Below are 12,764 nucleotides of genomic sequence, written 5' to 3'. Positions count from 1 at the left end.
GCCACAAAGTAAAAATAAAGTTGAGAAGGTTAAGTCCCACGCGGCCAACCGTGGTATTCAGGAAGTCATCATAAAAAAGATAGGCATAAAGCCAAGATACCAAAGACATCAAGGCCACAAATCGACCACCACTTTTTAAAACTCACATTTTTTATTTGTTTGCAGCAGGAACAATACAGTGCAGAATGTCGATTCCTAAAGGATGAATGTCACCAAAGGTAAGTTTTCGCAAAATCTCCCTTTTCTTTTATTTTCAGCATGCATCATTATTGTTCATACAGATCATTTTGGTACTTAACCCAGGTAGAACCTTTTCCCCTTAGGGGATCCAGCTCACAGTTCCGGGTAGAAGTACTCTTCGCCCAGGTTGTTTTTTCGTAGCTTAACCCAGGTAGAACCTTTTTGCCTAGGGGGATCCAGCTCATGGTTCTAGGTAGAAGTACTCTTCGCTCAGGTTGTTTTACGTAGCTTAACCCAGGTAGAACCTTTTCGCCTAGGGGGATCCAGCTCACAGTTCTAGGTAGAAGTACTCTTCGCTCAGGATGTTTTATGTAGCTTAACCCAGGTAGAACCTTTACGCCTAGGGGGATCCAGCTCATAGTTTCCGGATAGAAGTACTCTTCGCTCAGGTTATTTTACGTAGCTTAACCCAGGTAGAACCTTTTCGCCTAGGGGGATCCATCTCACAGTTCCAGGTAGAAGTACTCTTCGCTCAAGTTATTTTTTCGTAGCTTAACCCAGGTAGAACCTTTTCGCCTAGGGGGATCCAGCTCATGGTTCCGGATAGAAGTACTCTTCGCTCAGGTTGTTTTACGTAGCTTAACCCAGGTAGAACCTTTTCGCCTAGGGGGATCCAGCTCATAGTTTCAGGTAGAAGTACTCTTCGCTTAGGGTGTTTTACGTAGCTTAACCCAGGTAGAACTTTTTTGCCTAAGGGGATCTAGCTCATAGTTCCGGGTAGAAGTACGGTTATTTTACGTAGCTTAACCCAGGTAGAACTTTTTAGCCTAGGGGGATCCAGCTCATAGGTCCAGGTAGAAGTACTTTTCGCTCAGGATGTTTTATGTAGCTTAACCCAGGTAGAACCTTTTCGCTTAGCGGCATCCAGCTCATATTTCCGGGTAGAAGTACTCTTCGCCTAGGTTGTTTTTCGTAGCTTAACCTAGGTAGAGCTTTTTCGCCTAGGGGATCCAGCTCATAGTTTCGGGTAGAAGTACTCTTCGCCCAGGCTTGTTTTTCGTAGCTTAACCCAGGTAGAACATTTTCGCCTAGGGGGATCCAACTCATAGTTCCGGGTAGAAGTACTCTTCGCTGAGGTTATTTTACGTAGCTTAACCCAGGTAGAACTTTTTCGCCTAGGGGGATCCAGCTCATAGGTCCGACTAGAAGTACTCTTCGCTCAGGATGTTTTACGTAGCTTAACCCAGGTAGAACCTTTTCGCCTAGGGGGATCTAGCTCATAGTTCTGGGTAGAAGTACTTTTCGCTCAGGATGTTTTATGTAGCTTAACCCATGTAGAACCTTTTTGCTTAGGGGGATCCAGCTCATATTTTCGGGTAGAAGTACTCTTCGCCTAAGCTTGCTTTTCATAGCTTAACCCAGGTAGAACTTTTTCGCCTAAGGGGATCCAGCTCATAGTTCCGGGTAGAAGTACTATTCGCTCAGGTTGCTTTTCGTAGCTTAACCTAGGTAGAAACTTTTTGCCTAAGGGAATCCAACTTATATTTTCGGGTAGAAGTACTATTTGCCCAGGCTTGCTTTTCGTCGCTTAACCCAGGTAGAACTTTTTCGCCTAGGGGGATCCAGCACATAGTTCCGGGTAGAAGTACTCTTCGCTCAGGTTGTTTTACGTAGCTTAACCCAGGTAGAACCTTTTCACCTAGGGGATCCAGCTCATAGTTCCGGGTAGAAGTACTCTTCGCTCAGATGTTTTATAATAGCTTAACCCAGGTAGAACCTTTTTCGTCTAGGGGGATCCATCTCATATTTTCGGAAAGAAGTACTCTTCGCCCATGCTTGTTTTTCATAGCTTAACCAGGTAGAACATTTTTGCCTAGGGAGATCCAACTCATAATTTCCGGGTAGAAGTACTCTTCGCTCAGGCTATTTTTCGTAGCTTAACCCAGGTAGAACCTTTTCGCCTAGGGGGATTCAGCTCATAGTTCCGGGTAGAAGTACTCTTTGCTCAGGTTATTATACGTAACTTAACCCAGGTAGAATCATTTCGCCTAGGGGGTTCCAGCTCATATTTTCGGGTAGAAGTACTCTTCGCCCAGGTTTGCTTTTCATAGTTTAACCTAGGTAGAACCTTTTCGCCCAGGGGATTCAGCATCCTTTCAGTAATACAGGGTGCCAGCCCCTGGTTACACTCCTTTCTGTAATACAAGGTACCAACCCCTGGTTACGCTCCTTTCAGTAATACAGGGTGCCAGCCCCTGGTTATACTCCTTTTAATAATACATGGTACCAACCCCTGGTTACATTCTTTTCGGTAATACAGGGTACCAACCCCTAGTTACACTCATTTCGATAATATAGGGTACCAACCCCTGGTTACACTTCTTTCAGTAATACAGGGTACCAACCCCTGGTTACATTCCCTTTTCCATAATACAGGGTACCATCCTCTAATTCCATTTCCTCTGGTAACATAAGTTACTTTCCCCCGTGGTTGCATATCCTCACATAGTTAGTTTATACTACTCTCGTTGTCTTCATTTCAACAAATTAGATACTTTAGCTTTTTCTAACTCAACAAATTGTAACTCTTAGTTTCCAGACATATGTAGTTCTTTCTTTTTTCCTTTTGATGTAAGCAGCAAGTAACAGTAATAGCAACAACAGCAGCAACAACAGTCTTAAATCTAGTGTTTGGTAGTCCCAGCTACCAAATTTTTTCCAGAACTACACTGACCTGATTCCTCTAAACAAGGATATGTAGGCAACCTCGGAAGCAGGGTTCGGTCACCATTAAAAAAAATGCTTTCATTGGAGTGATATGTGAGAAAATATTAGCCATGGCATTCACTTTTCTTTGCACGAAAACTCTTCATGTTCTCGAGCAAAGAGGGGCAGCTGTGAATACCTAATTTTTGTACTATTTTAACACCTCCTAAGTCATTAGTGTTTTGTTGCTTTAATTATATTTCCCAATTTTTGTGTCTTTGATTGCATATTTTCTATCATAAAAATACCAAAAAATAGTTCTTTTTTTATTTGTGCATTTTAGGAATTAACTAACTATTCAATTGGTGAATTAATCTAGTTAATTGATTATTTGAATAAGTTACTTAATTAATTTATTTATTTGTATAAATTTAGTTTAATAAGTAGGATTAAGAAATAAATTAGGCCAAATTTGAAAGAGAAAATGGCCAAAAGTGCAAGATAAGGGGCTGCCCTTGAAAGGGTCCGAAACGATGTAGTTTTGCCTCAAAACTACGTCGTTTCATTAAGTGACCCAAGATCAAATCTCACCCCTTGATCTAATGGTCCATATTTTATCTCTCAAGAGGTATTTAAAGCCTCAAAAATCTGAAAAATTACCTCATTTCCCCCATAACTCTTTCTCTCTTCTCTCTCTTCTCTCCGCCGCCGCTGTTGGAAATCACCCACCTGCGGAGGCCAACCTCCAAACACCCCCAAATTCACACCATGTAATCTCTACAACCTCCTCTTTCCATATCTCCAAACCAAATCCTTCAAAACCCCCTCAAACGCCTTGAATTTTAGATCTAGGAAACTTTAGCCGCCACTTTTTTGCCCAAAATCTTGAAGTTCCGGCCACTACCACCCCCACAATACCTACATCAATGGATAGAGCTCATCAAGACCTACCTATTGATGTCAATTCTATCCCGAAAATCCGACAACTAAAAATCCGGCCAAATTCCGGCGACCACCCCGAACACCCTCGTTTGGTATACCCCTATTCTCATTTTCTTTGTCTATTATTTCTAATTGTATTGTATTTAGTTTATGTCTAGCATAATTTTTGATTTTATTTATTTATTTATATTATTATTATTTATATTTTTATTATTAGTTGTGTTTAATCTATGTTAGCTTAGTCGTTCATAGTTATTAATCACTGATAATTAGTTATTCATTAGTTTTGAAATAGCTATTTGCTTAGTCATGATAGTTTATGATAGAAGTTTCAAGTGCTTAGTGAATTTGTTTTTATTGGATTTGAGTATTTGAATTTTTGTGTTGATAAAAGCTGAAATTAAAGAAGGAATAGTACAAGTTTGATTGTTTTTACTGTGCAAAGACTTTGGAGTGCAAAACTCAAAAGTCATTGTGTGGTGACAAGTATAATACTTTTTGACAGCTTTTGAACAGTGTTTAGCACACAAAGTCAGTCTTTTGGACAGACTTTTGGTGAACTAAAATCTGTCCAAAAAAAGCTGATTTATTTGCCTATTTAAAGGGCTCTTTACTCACTGAAAAGGAGGGACACTCTATTACACACTCTATCTTATACTGAGACATATCTTGGAGAGTTGCTTAAAGACATATATCTTTGAGAAAAATCAGCAGCTTAATACATATAACAAACTGAAATTTCAGAGTTTTGTGAGGATTATTTGAGTGCAAAAACCTCGAGAAAAATAGAAAGATCCCTTAGGCAATTTGTGAAGTTGATAGCTACCAGTTTCAACCATCTTTGTTGAGTTTTCTGGGTTGTCTTAACACTTGAGTTGCTGTTGTTTCTACTGTATTTGCTGCTGAGTTTTTTTTATTGCTGCACTACTGTATTTTATTATTCTACAAACCAGGTAACTTTTAAATTCTTATATTGCAGATTCTTGATGATAATAAGAAGGATTTGATCCCGGTTTGGTTGATGGAACATATTAGATCTGATTTTGTTTCAAGATGAATGTTATATTAGTGTTATCATCATGTAAATCTGTTAAAAATTAATTAAAGTATTGTTTTCTTCTTTATATATGTGATTGAAATTGCATTCTGTTAAGATTACTTAGTTTAAGGAAAAGATAAAGACCCCACTTTTAACCATGTTTGTTTAATTTGGGCTCTTTTCCGTGAGTTACTCTCATGGTTCATGTATAATTATCTAAGAAAGACTTCTAGCTTCAAATATTTTGATGCTTTGAATTATAGTCAGCATAATGTTATACTTAATATAGTTCTTCTCTTTAGCATTGAAGTATTACCGTTTTTTGTAGTTTTTATATTTAGTCGTATTTTTTATGTTGTTAATGAGTGTAGTTTGATTAGTGCCATGATTGGTGTAGAGGAGTAGAAATATTATGTTAGTCCTCGAGAAATAGTTAGTTAAGAAGATAAAAGATAATAATTAGCATGTAAGTTTTTTTTATGAAAAAAATAACTTTTAGTTTGGACATCAATGTAAGAAGCAATTTGGGCTTAGAAGAATACTTGTTATTTTGTGTTGTCTTGGTCATCGAGGCTCTTAAGCAGCATGGGCCAAATAAGCTAAAATTTGTAGGCCCAATGACAATAGAAAGTAAGATGAGCATTTTCTTTAAAACCAATAAATTATCTTTTGTTAAATAAAATAAGTGGCCCAATACCATGAAAGTTTAACATAAGCTTACCATGGTTTAATGTCTTGCATTAGTAAAAATTGTTTTTAATAATAATATTTTTTTTCAGTCGAACAAGTAATAAATAAAAAAGAAGCGTTTTTTAATTAATTTAAGCGATAGGCAATTTTAGGCACGTTTGAGATGTATCACATGGTCCTTGGTCAATATTTTTTTTTAATAAAGTAGTCATGTGTGCATTCCCGCTCCTTGACTTTTCAATATTAATTGTATTTAAACCATGTGTACCGACACGTTCTTTATTTTAATACATATAATCAAATAAGGACTTTGTGTGCTTGCACGCTCCTAGGCCAAAATTATTAATTATTAAGCAGCACTAGACAATAGTAACTTAAGGCAAATAATACACACTTTATCTAAAAATAATTCAAGCCAAATTTTAGTCAATAAAAGCGACCGTGCTAGAACCACGGGATTCGGGGAATGCCTTACACCTTCTCCCCGATTAACAGAATTCTTTACCCGGACTTTGTTTTCGCAGACCAATAATAATAGAGTCAAATCTCCCTTTGATTAGGGATTCAAATAAAAGGTGACTTGGAACACCAACAAAATCAATTCCAAGTAGCGACTATGTAAATAAAATAATCCTTACTCAATTTTGTCACTTTAATTGGAAAAACCCTTTAATCCACATAATATTATTTTGCGGGTAAAAAAAGGGGTGTGACAGGTGATTCAATTCGCTAGAAGAAAGAGTACTATATATATACACACATACATACTTAGAGACTATTAGATACATCATACAATAACAAGCCGAGTAGCTTTATTTAGCATACACGTGCAACGAAAAACTAGCACTATATTAAAAGTGAAAACCCTAAAATTTAAAAGTCAAATTACCTAAATATCCTTCTTATTAAACAAAACATCTTATTTAATAAAAATAAAAAACTAATGTCTACCATCTATACTATATTAAAAGCACGAAGGTCCTTAGTGAAATGTCGTTCACATTTTTTACCATTTATAATATGACTTCACACTGGATAAAATAGACATTTAAATATTTTTTTAATATTTAGGATATTCTACGTAAGGAAAGATCTAATAACCAAAGTTAATTTTGTCCTAAATATTAAGAAAATAATTATTACCTTTACCTACTAACTAAAATTTTGAATTCAAGTTATTCAATTATGATTTTGTTCCTTTAAAACTTGAATTCAAGTACGTATATTTTAATTCAGTAAAAAACGACAATCTAATAGAAAATTCGTCCGGGAGAAGGAAACTACAATTAAAAAAAAAAAAAAAAGAACACTTCAAAAAGCTATGTTTTCTGATTCAAACAGCTATTGAAGTCACAACCGTCCTATTTTTTTATATTTATGCTACGTCAAATTGTTTGGATGAACTTATGAAGATCATCGAGTGCAAAAATCAACGAAAGCAAATTGCCGTAGGGTTTTGTAAGTTACTATCTAATCCTTATGCCTCTTTTGTATTTTAGATTATGGTGTTCTGAGTTGTTAGAAACTTTGGTATTTCATCGAAATCAACACCGCAACACATAGTTTTAATAAGTTTTTATTTTTAATTTTATTTTATGTTTCACTCCTCATAATCTATATTTTGCAGCTACATATATGCCTTTTTTTTAATTTACAATATGAAATTTACCAGACTTTGTTTATTAAAACGACTTAAAATTACATAGTAGAATGACAGTAGTACATAATTGCCAGACATAGTTATCTGATATTTAGTCAATTTTATATACTCCTATTTGTTTAGTAGGATCATCACCTTTAAGCACAGTAAATTAAATTAAATCTTAATTTCAAAAGTTTTTCTACTTATATAAATAGTTTTGAAACATTGATAAATTGAAGTATGTCAAAATTTCATTTCACGTCATAGTACTTTATAAAGAATATTATAAACTCTACGGACAGAGCAACAAAAGTGTAATTTATTGAAAACCATGAGGGATTTTGTCTGAGTTGGAAAAATTACATGTAAAAAAGAAAGTTTTTTATTATCTGTTATATTTCTGATTGTGAAAAACAAATAGTAATTTTCAAAGAATAAGGTGTTGTTTTAGAAAAAGATGAACAAAAATAAAATAAAATTAAGTTTTAGAAAAGAAACCTAGCAATCGTAAAATTTATTTATATAAATTTATTTGCAAGAAGTGGGGGGACATATATTCTAATCGAGGGAGGAATCAAAGATTCAAATTTGTACTATCGTTCTTTTTAACTCCTTACTGTTGAGTGTCTTTTCTTCTTTTTGGGTATAATATATAATCCCTTGCAATTGATGCATAATTTTTTCTATGTTCACCAATTGAAGGCTAAAGTAACAATAATATATATTGGTTACTAATTTTAAGTATACACTGACTACCATAAAGATAAAAAAAAAATACAAGACAAGACAAATTTATTGATTTTAGTTCATTTTTCCTTTAAATTTATTTTTAACTAGTATCCGTACCCACACATTGCGCGGAGAATGTAAAATATAACATTTTAAAAGAAAATATTATTTAAAAATACGGTAGACGAAAAGGAAACACATTAATACATTCAAATCATATGAAAATAGACTTATCCCTTATAATACAGCTAGTGAGAAAAGGACCTAGAAGCTTTCTTGTGCAGACCATAGGCAATGGCAGCAGCTAGCTATAAGCTAAGTAATAATACGCATAACATTCAGCCCATAAATTGTAGAAGCGAAAATTGAAAATAGGGAGCAAAATAAGCACATTCAGATCTTTAGAACCTTATGAAAAGTTTGAATACAAATTCTTAAACTGAGTAAAAGCACTCAACCATTACAAAGTTGTACCTTTAGTCTCCTTTCAACCTCATTATCAATAAGAAAATGCAGCAGATATATGACTATGACATAACCTTTAGTACTACATGGTTTCACTCTAAGTCCTCCTTTTCTTGTCCCTCCCTTTTCTCAAATTTTGTAAGCACCGCAGGACAAAATTATATTTTAGTCATTGCTGAACTTTGTCCATAAGCAATCAACTGGGAAAAAAGTCATAATTGAAGTTTTGAATTCAATTATATTTTTGAAGCATACCAACAGCTACGCACTGAGTAATTACCTATGAATAAAATAAAAAAATTATAAATTATGTTGAAACTGTTTATCAAATATAAATGTAACTATTGAAAAACCTCAATATTTTTGAGCTTTCATAAGTTGAAAAACAACAATCAAAGGATCAGCTGTAGATACATTCAAGTGAGGTTGAATTTGATCCACAAGTTCACTCCATAAGGTTGCCGAAATCTTGTTCCTCCTATATGTTTCACAGAAAAAGTACAATAAAAAAAATCCGTTTTACTGCAAAGTATAGTTTCTATTTGTGAATGACTTACTTATCATCTTCAAGTTCAATATTCATAAAGACACTTTTGTTGTCTCCTTGCTTGTAGGTCTGAACAGCTTCATAGGTCACAACCTGACCAACGATATCTACAAATATAAAAGTTAATCACATAATTTTAATAAACGTAGTATTAGAATTAAATGGAAAAGAAAAATTACCGAATAATTCCGCCTCATCGACATCATGTTGATTCGTGAATTGGTCAAAAGGACGCAAGTTAAAGATGTCCATATGAAATAAGTAAGCAATTATCAATCAGATGTTCCAAACAGAAATAGAAATAAGACTACACCACATAATTACTTCAAGTGGGTAGTTTCATCTTTTTGAGGATTGCTGGAAACTAATAAACAATTGCATATTGGAAAATCTATGAACCATAGCAGCAAAGAAGAGGAAAAAAAAAGTGAAAGCAATGATAAATATGTTACCTTTGCATCTGGTAATACCAACTCTATCGAATAAGGTATTTCAGGTTTGTAACGATCCGGGATTTCTCACATTCGAACTTCTCTAACTTTTAAATTCCATTGCATGGAGTTGCTTGAAATTTGTCTGATGTCATGAAGTTTTGTAACCTATTTGCAAAGTTCGTATGTTGACCAAAGCAAAAAGAGAATAGAAAAGGAATTAAAAGGAGCCGCATAAAATTGTCATGTAGTTATGGAGAAAGTGGATAAGTTATGGAGTTAGGTTGGGATACCCACATTTGGGAAGATGATTGTGGTTATTTTAAAAAAAAATATGTTTCTTCCGGTTTATTTTTGAAATCTATCCATATTGCACATTATCCAATTCCAAACGTGGGAGTAACTCCAGACGTGGTTGAAGTAATTTGTTTTTTAATTTACAGGTTTAACAAATTAAAAAAATTATACCAACAAACGTGGGAGTTAAAGTAGATGTGTACTAAATTGGGAGTTTTAAAGTTTGTGAACTTCTGTAAACCAATTGAAGAAGTTTTAAACGTTTTGAACTTCTTTTAACAAATTAAAAAAATCGCAGAACACATTAGCATATAAGTTCAACTGCATTAGCATATATTTAAATTTCTATTTTAAATTATTTTTGAACCTCCAAATTAGTTGGAGGTTTGTCCTAAAATTGGACACATGTTTAATTTATATATTGACACTTGGCACAATAATATGGCTTTGCTTCTCCTATTTTATATAGATAGAAGATTCCACATAGTTTTTATTTATGTAAACTTTTTAAAACTTATATTCATTAATATAGGGATTCACGCATAACGTTGATATTCTAAATCTAGTATTTTTAAAAGTCACAACGGTTACTTATGATAATAGTTAATGGCAAAAAAGAGAAGAAATAGACATCTGCACATTCTTATATGAAATAGTGGCTTCATCATGATATGGAGCGCCGATTTTCAGCATATGTTTCATTGGAAACTTTACTTGGTTTCATGAACTTTAGAATGAGAAAAGAAATTGGTATCATATCTCTCTCAAATCAACTAAGGATTTGTTTTGTAATATAGTTTTTCTTATGATTATCTAACAAAAGTGCATTCGGATTTTGTTAATAATTGTGAAAGGGTCTGGTGCACTTCTAACGAATTATCATAGAATTATTTTATTATTGGTAAAATGCCGAGAAAAATATGTTGGATAGGAAGAAAAATTCAAACAGAGTAGATCAGGTTGTTGTCTTGATATCCTCTAGAAGAGATCTTTTTTCTGTAAGGGTGCATTAAAATGTTCCACTTTAGATGAGTCAAATTAATTATAAAGACTGAAAGCTTTGCCTTTCGAGAAGTTGGTTGTGATTTGCTCTAGAGAATGAATTATTTTTCCTTTGTTTTGATGCTGCAAATTCAAGTCAATAAATTCCAATCTAAGACCTGTGATGACCCAAAATGTTATCTTTAAATTTAATAATTAATTCTGTGTTCTAAGACCTCAAAAAGCACTATTTATCATTACTCGACTTGCGTGTGCAGTCCGTAAAAATTTTCAGGAAAGTTTTTAGGTGAAAAATGAATTAAAATGTGAATTAGAGCTTTAAAACTCAACTGAGTTGACTTTGGTCAACATTTTAAGCAAACGGACACGGATCAGTATTTTGATAATTTTGGTAGGTCTGTATTGTGATTTGGGACTTAGGCGTATGCCCGGAATCAAATTCCGAGGTCCCTAGCCCGAGATATGGAATTTTGATAAAAAATTAAAAGTTTAATTTCAAATAGTGATCGGATGTCAAATTATATGCAAACGGCCCCGGAATAGAATTTTGATGATTCTAACAGCTCTGTATGGTAATTTTGGACTTAGGAGCGTGATCGAAATTTTATTTGGAAGTCCGTAGTGGAATTAGGCTTGAAATACCGAAAGTTGAATTTTTGGGAAGTTTGACCGAGAGGTTGACTTTTTGATATCGGGGTCGAAATCCGATTCTGAAAATTTTCATAGCTCAGTTATGTCATTTATGACTTGTGTGCAAAATTTGAATTCATTCCGAATTGATTTGATGTGTTTTGACACAAGATATAGAATTTGAAAGTTCAAAGTTCATTGATTTTGATTTGAGGTGTGATTCATCGTTTTAATGTTGTTTGATGTAGTTTGAAGCCTCGACTAAGTTCATATGGTATTTTGGGACATGTTGGAATAATTGGTTAAGGTCCCGAGGGTCTCGGGTGGATTTCGTAAGGTAAACGGAATGGATTTCGGACAAAGTGCTGAAAATTTCTGTTTGCAGAAATTTCTGTTGCAGAAATTTCGTGCGTGGAGCCAACTTTGGAAGCTTATATCTTGCAATTCATAAGGAATCAGAAAATGTTCAAAACATGAAAGTCGTAGTCGTTTGATTATAGGTTCCAGAAAGTTAAACTATGCATTATTTGGACATTTGTACAGAAAGTTATGATGGATTGAATGAAGGCTAGTAGAGCAGTTTCGCCAGAAATTTCGCCAGAAATTCTGATGCATGCAGCCGACTTTGGGAGCCCATATCTCGCAATGCATAAGGAATCAGAATAATTGTAAAACATAAAAGTTGTATTCGGTGGATTCTAGTTTCATTTGGACAATTGAAGTTAAACCATTTATCATATGGATATTTGTACATAAAGTTATGATCAATTGAAGTAAGACTGGTAGAGCTGTTTCTGTTGGACTTTTAGTGACGAAAAATGGATTTTTAGTGACGGATTGGCAGAAACTTAAGGACCAAAAATGGTCATTTCATTCATTTCGTTTTGGATTTTTGGAGAACGGTTCTTGGGCAATTTTTGGGCGATTTTCACGGGAAAATATTGGGGTAAGTGTTCCTTATCCTATATTGATTATATTTCATGATTCCATACTCATTTATATCATGAATCCGTGAATTTATGGAAGAAAAATCAAGATTTTTGCAAAAATCTTCCAAAAACGAAAATTTAAGATTTGGAGGTCGAGTTGTTATCGGATTTTGGTAAAATTGGTATGGGTGGACTCGTAATTGAATGGGTTGTCGGATTTTATAAGTTTCGCCGGATTCCGAAATATGGGCCCCACGGACAAATTTTGAGCTAATTTCGGATTTTAATGAAAATGTAATATTTTCTTATGAAATTGATTACTATAATTTTTGTTGACTGTATCGAATTAATTATGACTAGATACGAGTCGATCGGAGTCGGAAAATCGAGGAAAAAGCATAATACTTGGTTAAATTGGAGCAAGTCGAGGTAAGTGACTTGTCACGACCCCAAATTCCCTCCGTAGGATGTCGTGATGGCACCTAGTCTCTAAGACTAGGTAAGCCTATCAATGCGGAATAATAATAAATATCTG

At 34.2% G+C, this 12,764-nt stretch overlaps 1 long non-coding RNA gene across 1 annotated transcript; it reads left to right on the top strand.

The window, feature by feature from the left end:
* Window positions 1–3,568: 3,568 nt before the first annotated feature.
* LOC138906675 (uncharacterized) lies at window positions 3,569–5,025 on the top strand. Its single transcript, XR_011414223.1, has 2 exons — window positions 3,569–3,920; window positions 4,808–5,025. It is a non-coding gene; the product is annotated as an uncharacterized lncRNA (long non-coding RNA).
* Window positions 5,026–12,764: the final 7,739 nt, after the last annotated feature.

This window comes from Nicotiana tomentosiformis, chromosome 1 (genome assembly GCF_000390325.3).
Source record: "Nicotiana tomentosiformis chromosome 1, ASM39032v3, whole genome shotgun sequence".
In the NCBI taxonomy this organism is placed as follows: domain Eukaryota; kingdom Viridiplantae; phylum Streptophyta; class Magnoliopsida; order Solanales; family Solanaceae; genus Nicotiana; species Nicotiana tomentosiformis.
This window is presented reverse-complemented; position numbering and strand designations above follow the sequence as displayed.